Below are 16,512 nucleotides of genomic sequence, written 5' to 3' on the forward strand. Positions count from 1 at the left end.
GAGCCCAATTCTCTCGCTTCTGATAAGACTGAGGCCAAGAGATGAGCGGGGACGGACTCAGGGTCACATAACCAGTCAGACCATGACTCCAGTCCCCACACTCACAGACCCTGGCACCCTCTTCTCCAAAGGACAGGACAGGAAAGAAGGCGCCTTGGGTTGTGGAGGCACGGGGTTCCTCCAAGGGCCTCATCCACTTGGGGGGTCGGCCTGGAACCAAGAAGCCACGGAGCCCCGGTGAGATCATCCTGCCATTTCCTTACCAAGACCTGCCTGATCTGGCCTCCATCGATCTCTCTGAACTCATCTTCCCACCCCTGCTTCCCATTCACTCTGCTCCGGCCACAGTGACCTCATTCCAACCTCAGGGCCTTTGCACTTGCTGTGACCGTTTGTGGAACCCTTTCGCCCCAGATCTTCACATGACTGATTCCATCCTGTTGTTGTCAGATGTCACCTCTGCTGAGAATACTTCCTCGACCACCTGAATGTGGTCACCTGTATTAGTTTGGGCTGCTGTAACCAATTACCATGGTGGCTTACACGCAAGAGAGATTTATTTCCCACAGTTCTGGAGGCTGGAAGTCTGAGATCAGGGTGCCAGCAGCATCAGGTTCTTGGTGAAGGCCCTCTTCCAGGCTGCAGAATACTGGTTGTGTCCTCACATGGTGGGCAGGGCGAGACAGCTCTCTGGAGTCCCTTTTTGTAAGGGCACCGGTCCCACTCGGGAGGGCTCCGCCCTCAAGATGGAATCACCTCCCAAATTCCCTGCCTCCTAATACCACCACGCGGGAGGTTAGGATTCCCACCCATGAACACACCCGGAACACACAAACGTTCCACTGGTCCTTCAACGCTTACAGCTACCATTCGACACGCGTTATCGAGCAGCTCCTGGGCACCGGGCACTGTGTTAGAGCTTCCCTTGTCTGTTTTTCTGCTCCTTGTTTGTTGTCTGTCTCCCCAGATGTACGCCGCTTGGAAACAAGGGCCTCCCCTGTGGGACAGCCCCAGCATTAGTAAGAGCATATAGGAGGCATGCCATACAAACCTCTTGACAGATGAATACGTTAGAGACTTTAAAATGAGATAGGAGGAGTCCCGGGCTGAGAGTCAGGGTTCAGACAACCTGAGTTTGGGACCACCTCAGCTGCCGGGTGACCTCGGGCCAGTCACCACCTCTCCGAGCCTAGCATGTCCCGATTCCGAAGGTCCCTTCCTACCGGGAAAGTCCCAGAGCCCCCCACCAGGAAGACCTCAGGGCCCACCCAGAATGCGGTTCTGGCCCTTGGGTTTACTGAGGGGGGAAGGGCAGCGCCCTCCTCTCTCCCTTCCCTGTGGTTCTCGCCCCTGGTCCCGGGCCCAAGCCCCTCTGGGAAGAGAGGGGTAAAGCCAAGGTGAGCCAGCTGCCCCGCTCCCCAAGGCCGGCGGCCCACGCTCAGCCTCCAGGATAATCGCGGCCAGCTGGCTTGCAGCTCCCCCGCCGGCTCCCTGCCCCTGGGAAGCTGGAGAAGCTTAGCCGTTGCCCACATGTGGTTGTTTGATCAGGGAGTGGGGAGAGGAAGCTGGCAGCCCCGAGCGCTGGGCCGTGGTGCCAGCTGGGGCCAGCCCTGCCGGATGGCCTCATCTGAGGACCCAGATGTACAAGTAGGGCCAGGCGCGGTGAGGTGTCGGGGTGCTGCTGTCCCCATCCTAGCCTGGGGGTGGCAAAAGAGGCCGCAGGCCCCAGCTCGGAGCTGCACGCGGCCGTAGGCTACGGGAGGCGGATCCTTTCGCAGCCTAGAACAGTTTGGGGAAAGCTACCTACCGGTCAATGAGTGGGCCAGGAGTGAGCTGCGGACAGATGTGGAGCCCATCCTCCCTTAGGCTGAGAAGTAGGAAGGAGAGCCAGAGCCAGAAGCCTGGAGGGGGAATCTAGGGAGCTCAGGTGGGGTTTGAGCATCAGCCCTGGGAGCCAGAGCCACAGCCAGGCTTTCTACCCATGTGCCCGTGAAGGAGGGGAGGGCAAGATGAACCAGGCTGGTCCTTGGCCACTCATGAGGGCCTCCCCAGTGACACGGGGCTTGTAGGACACCAAGTTCCTAGATTACCCCAGATAGGAACTGCTTTCCGACAGGAATCGAACCGGAAGGGCGCTGAGCCACTAATTCTCACTAAAGTGTCAATGACTAAGGGTGGATTAACAACACAAGGCTTCGGGTGGGGACAAAGCTTCCTGGGTTCAGAGCCTTCCAACAGAAAAGCAGTCAGAGCTGGAATGAATTTTAGTTTCGTGTGTGTGTGTGTGTGTCTGTGCACGCACGTGTTTGCATGTGTGGAGAGAGAGAAAGAAGGAATTGCCCGACGTCTTTTAAATGTCCCAGGAGACCCTCATCTCGACATGTGCAAATCCAACTCAGAATCTTCCCTTCGCCCGAGCCAGGTCCTCTCCATAGGGTCCCTCGACGCCGCTAGGTGTGCAGGCAGAAGCCCGTCCCTCAGCCGCGAACCCCGTCATGAACCCCCAGAGATTTCACGTCCCGAACACCTCAAGTCTGACCACTTCTCCCCTGAATGCTGGCAGTGGTGGGTGGCCCGTCCAGGCCTGGCCTTGCCAAGAGTACAGACGGAGGCCGGCGGTCCCTCCCCTCCTCCTTCTCTGGTCAGCCCTGCTGCCTCCCACCGTAAGGGCAGGGGGCAGACGCTGCAGCCCCCCCCCCCCCCCGCCTCTTTTGCCACCCTAAGGTCCGGGACTGCACACACCAGCTGTGGGTCTTCCCTTAGAGGGCTGGCCTGAGGAAGAGGCCCCCACAGCCTTGGAATCGGGCTCTTGGCAGGGCAAGCTGGGGGGGTAGAGGCCCTGGGAGGCGAGGGCCCTTGGCCCGCAGACTCCTCCCCTTACTGGGAGCCACACAGACTCTGGAAACTTCGAAGCCCGGAGCAGCAGCCAAGGGTGACCCTGGGCACGCCCCCTACTCTGACCTCTCCTGCCAATCTCTTCTCTCTCAGGCAGCCTAAGGGATCCTTTAAGAATCAATCGGGTCACATTATACACCCTGCTTTCAACCTTTCAATGGCTCCCCACTGCTCTCAGAATAAATGCAACTTCTCAAGGGCCTTCTATGAGGCCTCAGGGTCCAGGCCGTGCTAACGGCTCCACTCTAGCATCTTATCATGCTCCCCGAATGCTCCAGCCCAGCCATGCTGGCCTCCTTCAGACCCACCCTGGCCGTGCTGCTTCACCCACAGGCCTCGGCACAGGCTGTTCCCTCTGCCGGCAACGCTCTTCCCCTCTAACCCGGCCCAACTCACTCCTCCACCTCCTTCAGGCCTCGGATCAAGCGTCACTTCTGCAGGAAGGATTCAGGATTCCCCCTTCTAGATCAGGCTTTTGGAAGCAGGCTCTCATGGCTCCGGGTCCCTCTCCCCTCCGAAGCGCTTCGGAGACAACTTCACGTTTGCTCGCGTGATCATTTGGTTAACGTTTTCTCCCCCCCTGCTAGACCAAGGGCGCACGCAGTCAGAGACCTATTTTCGTTTGGAGTCTGGCACCAACAGGAACAGCTCACGTGTACTGAGCGTTAACGGCATACCAGACACGGTGCCCTGAGCGTTTCTGTACATCGTCCCATCGAATGCCCTGGACAACCCCGTGAGACAGGCACGGCCTTGGTGTCCAGCCTGCAGACGAAGCAAGTGAGGCACGTGAGGTCAAGAAACCCGCCGAGGTCGCGTTTAGCAAGTGGCAGGGCTGGGGTCCAACCGAGGGCGGTGTCGTACCAGGGTCCACGGGCTTCACCCCGCACACGCATCTCCTGCCTCTTTCGTGGCACTGGCATCTCCTCTGCACACACTCCACGAATAGTTTTCAAATGAACAGAAAGACACACACACGCACACAAGCCAGAAGGGCACACGCCAGGATGAGGACAGATGTGGCTTCTGGTTGGTGGGATTACTGATGTTTATTTTCATCTTTCACTTACTTGTAGGTTCCAACTTTTCTATATAAAGCAAGTATTTGTTGATGCCTTTAAATTAAGACGGAAAACCTCAAAATCTCTAATCTTTTTTTTTTTTTTAATTTTTATTTTGAGAGAGAGAGAGAGAGAGAACACGAGCAGGGGAGAGGGGCAGAGGGAGGGAGAGAGGGAATTTTAAGCAGGCTCCACGCTCGGCACAGAGCCCGATGTGGGGCTCGATCCCTTGACCCTGGGGTCATGCCCTGAGCCAAAACCGAGAGTCGGGTGTTCCATTGACTGAGCCATCCCGGGGGGGGGGGGGGGTCATGATCTCATGGTTCGTGAGTTCAAGCCCCTCTCCAGGCTCTGCACTGACAGCCTGGAGCCTGCTTGAGATTCTCCCTCCCTCTCTGTCTCCGAAGAATGGACCAAAATCAGGATGTCCGGAGAAATGGGACGCCAGTCTCTTCCATTCCACCCCAAACCCCACTCTGGGAGAAGACACAAAGCATTTTCAAGACGGAAAGACCGCACGATGTGACAGTTAAAAATGTAGGCACTGGCTTCACGACAGACCGGGGTCAGAAGCTTTGCTCTTATTGAGTGGCTTTGAGCCAGTCCCTTAACCTCTTTGACTTCCGGTGACCTCCTGACCTCTGCCCTCCTCCGCGAAACTGGGTATTACCACCTCACACTCTCCACAGGGACGCCAGACAACGGACATCTGTGACTCAGCACGGGGCTTGGCACGTAATAGCTGCTCAATAAATGGCGGCCGTCGGCCCTCACCCAACCCTCATGGACAGACGGGGGGTTGCTGCACGGAGACCTCACGAAGCCCAAGTGCCCACACCCAGGAGCAGCCACTTCCGGTCACCCAGCTGTGCCTCCTGTCACTTCTGGTCACACGGCTGCCACAGGCCTGCCTGCTGGCCCCAGCTGCGTCCCTCTCTGTGTCTCCCTGCGTGGCTGGCCGGCCAAGGACACTGGGCTGCCTCAGATGACCTCAGGGCGAGCCACGGGTGGGAACCCAAGGACACAGGCCACCCAGATGGCTGTTTTGATGCTTACAGGCCCCCCAGTGGGGTGGAGGACGCGACACCCCCCCCCCCACCACATCCTTGCCACCCGTCAGAACAGAAGGAACATTTTTTTCACCTAGGTGGAAACCCCAATTCAAGCTTCTGGGGCTGTGGTTTGGAGATCATCTAGGGGGATTTGCTTGTGAGGCCTCGGAAAGAAACAGAGAGAGAGAGAGAGAGAGAGAGAGAGAGAGAGAGGGATGGAGAATGGGCCGTCCAGAGGCCCCTGTGGCTCTGCTGGTATTTACTTTCTGCCACAGCCTTGAATACCATCGGGCTCTGAAGGAATTTCCAAGAAGATCGAAATTTGAGGAAATCAAAGTGTAATTAGTCACAGCTGCTGTAATGTATTCCAGGTGATGGCTGGTGTGGCCGTGTCCCCCTCCAGGCCCCCTGACGCCTCTCACCCTCCACGGGGGCAAGTAAACAGTGGGGTGTTTGCGGTGGGAGCCCTTCCCCGGGTCAGCTGAGCAGGGGGGATGGCGGGAAGGGCGCGTGCTGCCTCTTGCCACTTAGGCTGACGTCCGCAGGAGAGGGGCCGGCGTGCGGCTTACATATGGCGCGGCCGTGTTTCCTCCTCTCTGCTCCCTGCTCGGTTCCCACTGGCTCTTTGCAAGTGACAGCAGGAGCCACAGGGAATGCTGTGAGCACCGAGTGAGGGTTGGGAGTCACGTCTCCGCTCCTCCTCCTCCTCCACTCACGCTCCTAAGAGACAATGTGACCTTGGACAAGTCATGTTCCTGGGAGAATGGCAAAACCCCCAGGGGTCCGAGGCCCTGGGTAGGAAATCCCAGCTCTGCCCCTCAGCTCTGTGGCCCGGGGAAAGTCGCTGAACGTCTCTGAGTCTCAGCTGCTCCATCCATAGGATGGAATTCGGCGCCGCCCTGACTCGTAAGACTCTTTTAAGAGTCAAGCAAAGTCACCTACGTTCAAGTAACGTAGGTAAAGGATGTTAGTACGGATCTGACACACCGCAAGGACTCGACTCGGACGCCCAGGGGGTCTCAGTTTCCCTCGCGCCGAGCTGAGATGGGTTCCAACGCTGTAACAGAGGAATAAGAACGCTGAGCTCCTCAAAATAAAACCAACCCAACAGATGCGTGAAGCTTAAGCCATCAGAAGAGCATTCCTCGGGGCGCCTGGGTGGCTCCGTCGGTTAAGCGGCCGGCTTCGGCTCAGGTCATGATCTCATGGTCCGTGAGTTCGAGCCCCGTGTCGGGCTCTGTGCTGACGGCTCAGAGCCTGAAGCCTGGAGCCTGTTTCAGATTCTGAGTCTCCCTCTCTCTGGCCCTCTCCCGTTCATGCTCTGTCTCTCTCTGTCTCAAAAATAAATAAACGTTAAAAAAAAAAAAAAAAAAGAAGAAGAGTGTTCCTCAAAGAGGGGGCTGATAGGCAGCACCAGGGATCCTGTCACGGGGTCCAGGGCAGGGCGAGTGAGGAAACTGGTAAGGGTGGGGAGCAGGCTTACCCTTCTCTGGGTCTGTGCTAAGCTGAACCATGCCACTGTGACACCCTATGGGAGCCCTACGGCTGTACTAACACCAACACTCTCCCCCTGTGTCATCACAGCAGCAATGAACGCACTCCCAGTTCAGGAGCTGATCACAAGCTCGTTCTATCAGTGCCGGACAAGGACAGGGCCTGGGGCTTGCCTTTCACCCCCCTGTGCCCCCACCAAGCCCTATGTCTGGGGGCTTGAATGTCCCACAATGTCAAAAGGGGCAGTCCCCAAGGACACAGCTGGGCGCCCTGCCAGCCGGCTGGTCAGTGGGCAAGGTTCCTGCTGTCATCCATGGGAAGATCTAGGCCACCACTCCAGCCACCGCGGGCTCCCGGACACTGGGCCACCAGCAGGTGTGAGCTCAGTTCCGCTCAGCTCCTGGGTGCCTGCTGAGGACAGTCCCCCTGGGAGTGGAGGCTGGACCTGAATCCTCTCACATCCGCATGGTCCCTCCAGGGCCTGCCCCTTGCCCCCTTCACCACCAACCTCGAATTTTTTCCCAGCCCTGGGAGTCATTTCTAGCCTAAGTTTTTGAAATTCAAAGCTAAGGATCCATTCTTTTTCTCTCTGCATTTCTGCTGTGTCACCCCTGCCCTGAGGCAACGAACAGAAAAGTCCAGCCAACTGCAGGGAAGGGTCAAGGGGTGGAAACAAACACCAGAAACAGAAACCTCTCAGTTAACAGTTCACAGACAGTATCCCGCTTCACCCCAGAGGCACTCATGTGTAGTTCCAAAAACACAGACACTAGGCATGCGGAGGTAGCCATGTTCTTGTGCGGCATATTTTCCTTGAATGAAGGTATGACTCACGAGGACTATTATTTGTCCGGTGTGTATCTTCCTCTTACCTTGCAGTGGTGATTAACAGGTGAAGAGAGGGAGAGCATGGCCGACGCCAAAGGAAGTCTCTCCGGGGCCACCCTTGACAGGTAACCCGCTTCTCCCAGTGGCTCACTTTTCTGGCCTATCCATGGTCATGTGACCCAATTCTGGCCAGTGAGACCCAACAGGGCATTTCGGGGAAAGCCAAATGATAGGTGCGGAGAAAGCCTCCCTCCCACTCGTGGCGGGTGTGGGTGCGTAAGGGCTGTGGCTGTGGCGGCCATCTTGTGCAAGAGGACCGGCCTCGGGACAAAAGGTGACCCTGGAAACGGACAGAGAGGAAATGGAAAGCACGTGGGTCCCAGATGATGTCATTGTGCCTTGTACGATCCCCCCCCACCAGACTTCTTGTCACTTGAGGTGAGGAAGGAGTGTCCTCCTAGCGTGAAACCTTATTGAGCTTTCGTTCAGTTCCTTGCCGCCCAAAGCAGCCCAGCTTATGCCGAGAGAATGTGTCAGAATCCTTCCAGGTCTCTGTTAGTCAGGGCTCTTTGGGTTGCAGGTAGCCACAGGAATCCAACTTCAACGTGTTTAGCCAAACAGGGCAATTTTTACAATTCGTATCCATGGGTGTTTTGTGAAACTCAGCAGAAATCTGACCGGCTCTCAGAACAGCTGGAACCAGGGACTCTAAGACCGTCGGGATTTTCTCTCTGACTCCCTTATTGTGTCTCTCCATCTTGAGGTTAATAAATCCTTGGGAGTTTGTCAAAAAAAAAAAAAAAAAAGTTGGGTTGTCCAGAATTGATTATTTTTTAATTTAATTTTGATTTGTACCGAGGGAACGAAAAAGACGAAAACATTTCTTTAGCTTTAAAACTTTATATCGCAGAAGGACTTTGTTTTATAACGGATTCATGTTGTCAGTAATTCATCTCTGGAGTAGTAAATGTGTGCTCAGAAGGCCTCCGTGATCTGGAAAAATACTTTTCCCTTTTTGAATGTTCGCTCGCTGGGTGCCTCGAGTATGGCTGACAGTGAGCAAACTTTTTCTGATGATAACGTGGCAGAAACAGCTCCATCACCAAAGTCTGTGTAAGGAAGCGAGCGCCTCAGACGCTAGTGAGGCCCCCTTCGTTTGGAGGGGGGACATCGTCTTCTGAAAAGTGGAAACCTCTCCCCAGAGAAACTGCTGGTTCACTTTCCTAAAATGAGCTCAATATTTTGTTCTAAATCCTCTGTCAGATGCCAGTGCAGGAAGAACATTCGGTGTCATGGGAACTTCATGAATCTAGAAACACATTTTGAGTCTAGTACCAGTAAAAAGAAATTTCTATGAAGTGTACCTTAAAAAAAATTTTTTTTTTTTTCAACGTTTTTTATTTATTTTTGGGACAGAGAGAGACAGAGCATGAACGGGGGAGGGTCAGAGAGAGAGGGAGACACAGAATCGGAAACAGGCTCCAGGCTCCGAGCCATCAGCCCAGAGCCTGACGCGGGGCTCGAACTCACGGACCGCGAGATCGTCGCGGGGCTCGAACTCACGGACCACGAGATCGTGACCTGGCTGAAGTCGGACGCTTAACCGACTGCGCCACCCAGGCGCCCCAAAAAAAATTTTTTTTTTATGTTCAGTTATTTATGCTGAGAGAGAAACTGTGGGTGCACGCACTCAGGCAGGGGATGGGGCAGAGGGAGAGGGGAGAGCGAGAATCCCAAGCAGGCTCCTCACTGCCAGCTCAGAGCCCTACGCCGGGCTCGATCCCCTGACCCTGGGATCATGACCTGAGCTAGAATCAAGAGTCCGATGCTCAACTGACTGAGCCCCCCAGGTGCCCCTATAGTCTACTGCTTACATGTTTAGAAGCAAAAGATCTGTACTTTTGAAAAAGACAAATTCTACAAGGATAGCACAACCTGATATGAAACGTGACCTAGAAGTTAGGCAGCCGTGAATGGATGTCCTCCATCCACTGGATGGTTCAAGGATTTGTGTGTTTCGAAAGCTTGTCTGGTGATTCCGTGGCAGAAGGAGCCACTGCACAGAATGTGAGACCCTTGAAGACAGGGCCCGTGTCTTGTGTGTCAAGTCCCGGCCTCTAGCATATACATGACCGGCACAGAGTAGGTGCTTAATAAATGTCTGTGGAATCACATCGTAGGTGCTTAATAAATGTCCACTGCATCAAGGAGGGAGGAAGAGGAAAAATGGGAGTTTAAAAGGCGAGAAAGGGTTTTCTGTAGGATCTTTCCCAGTCATAAAGTACCAAGAAGCTTCTTCTACCCCTGTGTCTTTGGGAATGGACCCCTGAGAGTGAGTTGGGGACCAGGAAGTGGGGGTGGGGTGGACGGGAGCTCCGTGGGAGCCGAGGCCCCGCACAGAGTGCTGACCTGAAGCCGGGGTTCGGCCCAGACAGAGCAGCTTCTCGGAACCCCCTCCCCTGCCCATGGGGGGCCTCAGCCGCCCCTGCACCGGGCCCCAAAGAGAAAACGCATTTGTTTACTTGACCTGAATGATATGTTCATTGATTTTTCTGGAGCGGTTCATTCATAAAGGCAAATTGAGCCCCACTCCTGGGGATGCCAACAGCCTTTTAACAAGCTCCCCGAGGGATGACTTCTGAAAATGAGTCGCTGATGGGCCAGAAATGGAGCTGGCCTGCCTGGCCTGGCCCTGCTGACCCAAGGCTGCTGAGCGGTCCGACAGAAGGTGCCATCTTGTGAGTCGGGAACCCTGGCCTGGTGTGGCGGGCAGGGCCCAGCGGACAAGGCCCAGCGGACCAGGGCAGAGGCAGAGTGTGCCCGGCTGCTTCCCACTCAAGAGCATCAGGACAAGGAAGACAAAACGGACAAGAGCATCTGGACAAGGAAGACAAAACATTTTATTTTAGGAAACATTTTATTTTATTATTATTTTTTTAATTCACTTAATTTTTATTTTAGAGAGAGCACGAGCTGGGGAGAGGGAGAGAGAAAGAGAGAGGAGGAGAAAGGAGAGAGGAGAGGAAAGGAAAGGGGAGAGGAGAGAGGAGGGGAGGGGAGGGGAGAAAGGAGAGCAGAAGGAAATATTTTATTATTATTCTATCTTACCAGATGACACTGTTATAGCTAGTCCTCAGGTGGCATCCGGGATCTACGATTCTGGAGAATTCTTGCTGCTTTGACCTGCATTGTGCGTTTCCCCCTTTGCCTCTTCCTTTTTCTCCCTCAGCCTCTTCTTTCTCCCCCACATCTAACTTTTTCTTCCCCCTCCCCCTCTCCACTTTTTTTCTTAAGGGGTAGTCCAGGAGACTGGCCCAAGAAATACGAGTTCTGATTCCTGTCCTGCTCCCAGCTTGCTGGCTGATCTGGGACAAGTCGTTTCTCTCTGGGCTTCAGTCAATCGCTTCAAAATTCCTTCCGGTTCAGAGAGCCCGATAGAGCTACACCTTTCCACCACCTTGTTGACTCACCGCTGAAACAGAAGCATCTTTCCCTTTCTGACCTGCTGTGAGGTCTCAGCCAGAAAATGGGGTGCATTGTAAGAAGTCACACCGACGGGGACGGCCCGGTACTCATGCCCACTGGAGAGGCCGCCTCTGCGTCTGACTTGTGATTTTCACTGTGATGAATTACCAGTGCATTCCCACCGGTGAGAGGGATGCTGCCAAGCACTTTCATTCGGGAGGATGGGCCATCTCACTTTGTTCTCTGTTTATTGTGGGTGACATGGCTGTCACTATTGATTCAGCATTATTGAGAGAGAAGCTCCTTATTTCCTCTCAGGGACTTTGCCGGCAATTAAGATGTGTAGCCAGCAGGTGAGGGATGGAAACGTCAAAGTGGTCTAAGCCTTCTAGACTCCATTATTCTCCCGGAAAAACGGTTATTATAATTATCACATAAGTAGTAAAATAGTCCTAAAAGGTCAAAATCTCTAAGGAAAGCAGCCCGTAAACATAATACGTTACCTTTCTCAAAATACTGACTCTACTCTGCTCATCCTAACTCCGGTTTCATCCGCAGATTTGTCAAAACGCTTCTTCCAACGTCGCCTTGAATGGGTTTTAAGAAGAAAACATTCCTAGGGCGTGTTTCTGGTCTAGGATCTGAGGACTTTAAGAAGTAGGTGTTTAAAAGACCTGTCTTTGTTCTGCTAAAAGGGATGAGATCTGCCATTGACTAATCCCCAAACAGACACTGATCTTGGGAATTAGGTGTTGCGTTTGCATCCTATTGAGGCTGGGACAAATTACTGCACATTTGTGGCCCTAAGTGACACAGATTTATTATGTGATAGTCCCGAAGCTCAGAAGTCTCACCGAACTAAAAAATCCAGGTGTTGCCAGGACCGGGCTCCTGCCGGAGGCTGCAGGGGAGACCCGTTCTTTGCCTTTTCCAGCTTCTAGAGGCTGCTGGCATCACTTGCTTCATGGTCTCTTTCCATCTTCAAAGCCAGCAATCCCATCGCTCTGCCTCTGCCTCTGTATTCACATCTCCTTCTCTAAGATGACTCTCCTGCCTCCATGGGTCACTTAGAAACAAACTTCGTTGTTACGTCACGTCCACCCGGACAACCCAGAATAGTCTGTCCATCTAAAGATATTTAAATTGGTAATTTAATTAATTTTAGCAAAATAATTTTAATTCTCAATGATCACGTAGTTAATTATTTGCTATTTAAGTTAGCGATGCTCTTTAATTGATCTGTAAGTTCCCTTTGGCCACGTAAGGTAAACCTCATATTCATAGATTATGGGACTAGAGTGTGGACCTCTTTGGAGGGCGGCCATTATTCTGCGTCCCTGTAGGGCGTCTTTTGACTTTAGGAAAACCAATGATAGGTACCCAAGGAGCCACCGATTTCCCTCATCTCTATACTCATACCCCTTCTCAATATGACTTTACAACTTCTTCCATCTTGTCTACTTTCTGAGTTTGGGCTTCACCATGTGACTTTCTTTGGTCAATGGAACACGGACAAGGGTGGCCCAAGTAGAGGCAACAGGGATTGCCTTCTCTTGCTACTCTTGGGACCCCCGTGACCAAACCTCTGTGAACAAGCCCTATGTTGCCTGCGGGATGATGAACGTAGTCCGTCACCTCTGTCACCCCACCCCAGACGAGTGAGACTGTCGCCTATCAGCTGACTATGAACACATGAGCGAGCTCAGCCGAGACCAGCAGAAGAACAGCCCGGCTAATCTCAGTTCAGACTGCTAAGCCATAGACTCCTGAGCAAACGCACGTCTGTTTTAAGCCACTACCTTTCAGTGTGGCTTGTTACGCGATACGCGGCAAAGACTAACCGATCCAACTGGTGACCCACTTTTGTCCGACCAGATAAAAGCTTTTCAGTTAGGACACGTCACTTCAAACACGTCTCCTGGTTCTGACGGATCATTTCTCCTGAGAAATTCTTGCGGACTGGAACTCACATCCTACCATTATTTCAGAGAGGCAGACCCTCTTCCGCTAAGTGGCAACATATACCCGAATTGCTTCCTAAACGAAGGTTTAGCAAAATTTTACAAAGTATTTCAAGCCTTCTTTTCTCTTTTGGACTCAGATCTTCCTCACAGGACAGGGCAGGGCGTGGATGGCATGGGGCTTAAGAGCAATGGCTCTGGAGTCAGGCCTGGGTTCAAGTCCCGATTTTACCTGCTAGTTACAGGAACTTAGGCACGTTGCTTAAACTCTCCGTGACTCATGTTTCTCGTCCGTAAAATGGAGATAATGGAAGAGCCTACCACATAGGATCATTCTGAGAATTAGATCCAACAGTGACATGTAAGCACTTACAAGAAGGTCAGGAACAAACACTCAAAAGTATTAGTGATTCTTATCACACAGGGCAGGTCACATAGTAGATGCTCAGTAAAGACCTGTCCATTTGACTTGAGTAAAACTTGGGGGATGTAGCTCCGGAAGGACCAGGCGTCAAAATGTCCAGGGTCCACGTGTCGACACGCTTCGGCTCTTTGGACGAGTTTAAGGAAGCCTGAGGCATTCCGGATCACAGATAGGTCAGCTCTCCTCATTCAGAAGATTACCTACATATTGACACGTGACTCTAGGCTCCTGAGCAGAGCCTGATGCACAGCCACACCAGAGTGACTGGAGCCTTCGGGACCTTCGTGATCCAGTCCCACCCCAGTAGCACTCCATCTAACGTTCTCTCCCTGAACCAGTGAACCAGGCCTCCCAGCACTCGATGCACCAAAATGAGGTCATGTGACTTCCAGAGCTTCAGCCTGGGCCTCTTGGAATGATCGCCCCGGATGAAAGCAGACACCACGTAAGAAGTCGCACTAGCTTGAGTCCGCCATGCCGTGAAAACTGGTGGTGTGGAGAGTTCTGGTCACGTGGTCACGCGGTCACGTGGCAAGAGAGACCATCCGGCTGTTGTGGCCCTCCAGCCAAGGCGCCAGCCTCATGAGGGAAGAAGCCACCCTGGCTGCCCAGCCAGGGTGAGCCTTTAGAGGACTCGGGCATTGTTGCCATCTGACTGTGACCCCCAGGAGAGACCTCGAGCCAGAACCACTCAGCTGAGCCCCCATCAAATCCACAGAACCGTGAGAGATGATAACAGTTGAAGCCGCTAGGGTTCAAGGTGGTTTGTTACACGGTAGTAGGTCACTGGAAAACCTCCCCAAACCTACCGTGAGTTCATTCCACCAGCCATTTTTTTTTTTTTATTTGATTCAGCCCACAAACTTTGGAAATAAATAAGTCAAAGTCCCGGATTGGGCCCTGTGGAGCGTTCACATTCAAGTAACATTTGAGAATCTGGCCCCGTGCCAGGGACTTCCACACATGTTATTTAAGCTAGTAGTTATGAGCTTGGACTCTGCTATTAAACTGCTTGGATTCAACTTCTGGCTTTACTGCTTTACTACATGATGACTTTAGACAATTAGCTTAATCTCTGTTTGCCTCAGTTCCTTCATCTATAAAATACGGACGGTACTAACACCAGCCTCACAGGGTTTTGTGAGGATTAAATGAAACAACACCCAAAATGTGATGTGCCTAGTCACCGAGTAAGCATTCAGCAACTGGAAAATACTATTATGATTATTAGTGTAATTGCAACCAGCTTCTGCCTTTGAGGAACCTAGAGCAGAGGCAGGACATGGGCAGAAGAACATTCCAGAAATAAAGCAAGTATCCGTAAGTGTTTTTGAATGAATGAGTGACTCATCTACAAGATAAAAAATATCCCAGCAATGAGAGAGGGGAGATAAAGTGTCGTGGGTGCTCCAGGATGAGAAAACTATTGGCTGAGATGCTCAGGGAAGGCTTCCTGGAGGAGGTGGCTTTTGAGTCAACCAGTGAGAAGCAGAGAGAACTTTAGCATCAGTGATGGGGGAGTAGCCCTGCCAGCTGGTGGGACCTGTGCCATCCCAGGCCACCAAGCAACCGGGACATCGATGAACATAGAGTATGGGAGTGGACACAAAGGTAGAGTGGGGTCAGATCATGATGTGACAACTTCCTGTGTTTATGGGAGGCTCCAAAGAGCCAAGCCTGTCATTCAGGGAGGCTGTCTAAAGCAGCCCCGCATGTCGGGGAGGGAACAGCAGGAATCGGGACCTGGCCTGACTCAGCACCCAGAGGATCACGAGGTTCCCAGCCAGGCAGAGGCCACTCTCCTCTGTGTTCCTGGCTCATGGAAGCCTGGAGAGTGTGCACCGGGTGGAGGGAGTGCTGGGTGTCTGATCCAGATCCCAAGGCTCCTGATACTCCCTACCTTTTCCAGCACCTACCACTTCTCTCCCTCTAGATCTACTTTTAAAATCGAACCGTTATTTCTCAATACCTTCCTTCGCCCTTAGAGATACTACAGTGGCTCACACAGAGACGGGGGGCCATCCTGCTTAAAAGAGACATCACCCCCACCTCCCACCCGCGACCCTGGGGAGAGACAGAAGGCACGGCGCCCGGGTCCCACAGTGAGCATCATGTGGCCCTCCTCTCTGGCTTGCTCGATTCAGCAGCCCTGGGTTTGGGTCACTCGGGTCCCAGCTGGACCGCCTTCCAGCTGTGATTCTGAGTAAATCACCCTGATTTCTCCGGGTTTCGGTTTCCTGATCTGGGAAATGGGGAGCATAGCCTGTCCGATTGTTCTGTAGGGACCGAATGGGAAAAGAAAGGTAAAGGACCAGGACGTATTAACTGCACAATAAACACCAAGGATTACGACAATCAGTGTGGCTCTTCCTCCCTGATGCCCTGCTTCTGAGCACCCCCCCCTCATACCTGGAAGCCAGCGTTCTGCTGGCTGGGGGGCAGACCCTCCCCGATCCCCCTGCCCTGCCTGGCCGGCGCATTGCCTTGGGGGCTGCCTGGTCAGGAGGCCCACTTCTTGCCTGCTGCCAGAGGAGCCTTGAGTGTTGAAATGCTTCCATTCCACGAGGCCAGAAACTTGATTATGTTATTAATTAAAGCAAGATGCCGGGCCTGGGAGATTTATTTTCTTTTCCATATCTGTGGCCATAAATGCCACTCAGGGAGCTCAAAGGCCCATGTCAGCCTGAATCAGGCCCCTCAACAGACGTTTTGTTCCCAGTTCAGTCTCCTCGGCCCCTCCTCCTCAGTGCCAGGAAGGAAGTGTGTGTTGTGATACCCGCCCCTCACCCCAATTTCCCTTGCTTCCTCTGCACGAGGCAGAAAGGGGGGAAATACCTGGGCAGTGTGGCATGGGGAGGGAATTTTCCAAGAAATTTGTTTTAAGTTTCTGCCTCATCATTATAGGACTTTCACGTTTCTATTTTTAGCTGCACAAACGAGCCAGGCCCACATTCCCCTCCTCTCCCCTGCCCCAACCTTTGTTTATACAAAGCACATGCTGAAATCATTATTTAAAAACCTCCAAACCCATAATTGCTCAGGTAGGTGAAGAATGCAGTCTTTATGGACAGAGCTTACAGAGGGGGCCAGGGTATTCCTGGGGAACTATGCCTTATTCACATTTGCATCCCCCTGCACCTAGGCCGCGCCGAACCCCTGGAAGGCCCAGAAGAATCAAGTAACTTACGGCAAGACGAGGTGCGGTCAAGAATAGAGGCCAAGCACCACACACATTTCAGAAGAGGAAACAGTCCGAGAGCACAGATGAGACGTGTCCAAACGGCCACAGGCCGACACGTCGTTGCTGGGATTTGACCCCAGACGTCCTGACT

The sequence above is a fragment of the Panthera leo genome, chromosome C1 (genome assembly GCF_018350215.1).
Source record: "Panthera leo isolate Ple1 chromosome C1, P.leo_Ple1_pat1.1, whole genome shotgun sequence".
In the NCBI taxonomy this organism is placed as follows: domain Eukaryota; kingdom Metazoa; phylum Chordata; class Mammalia; order Carnivora; family Felidae; genus Panthera; species Panthera leo.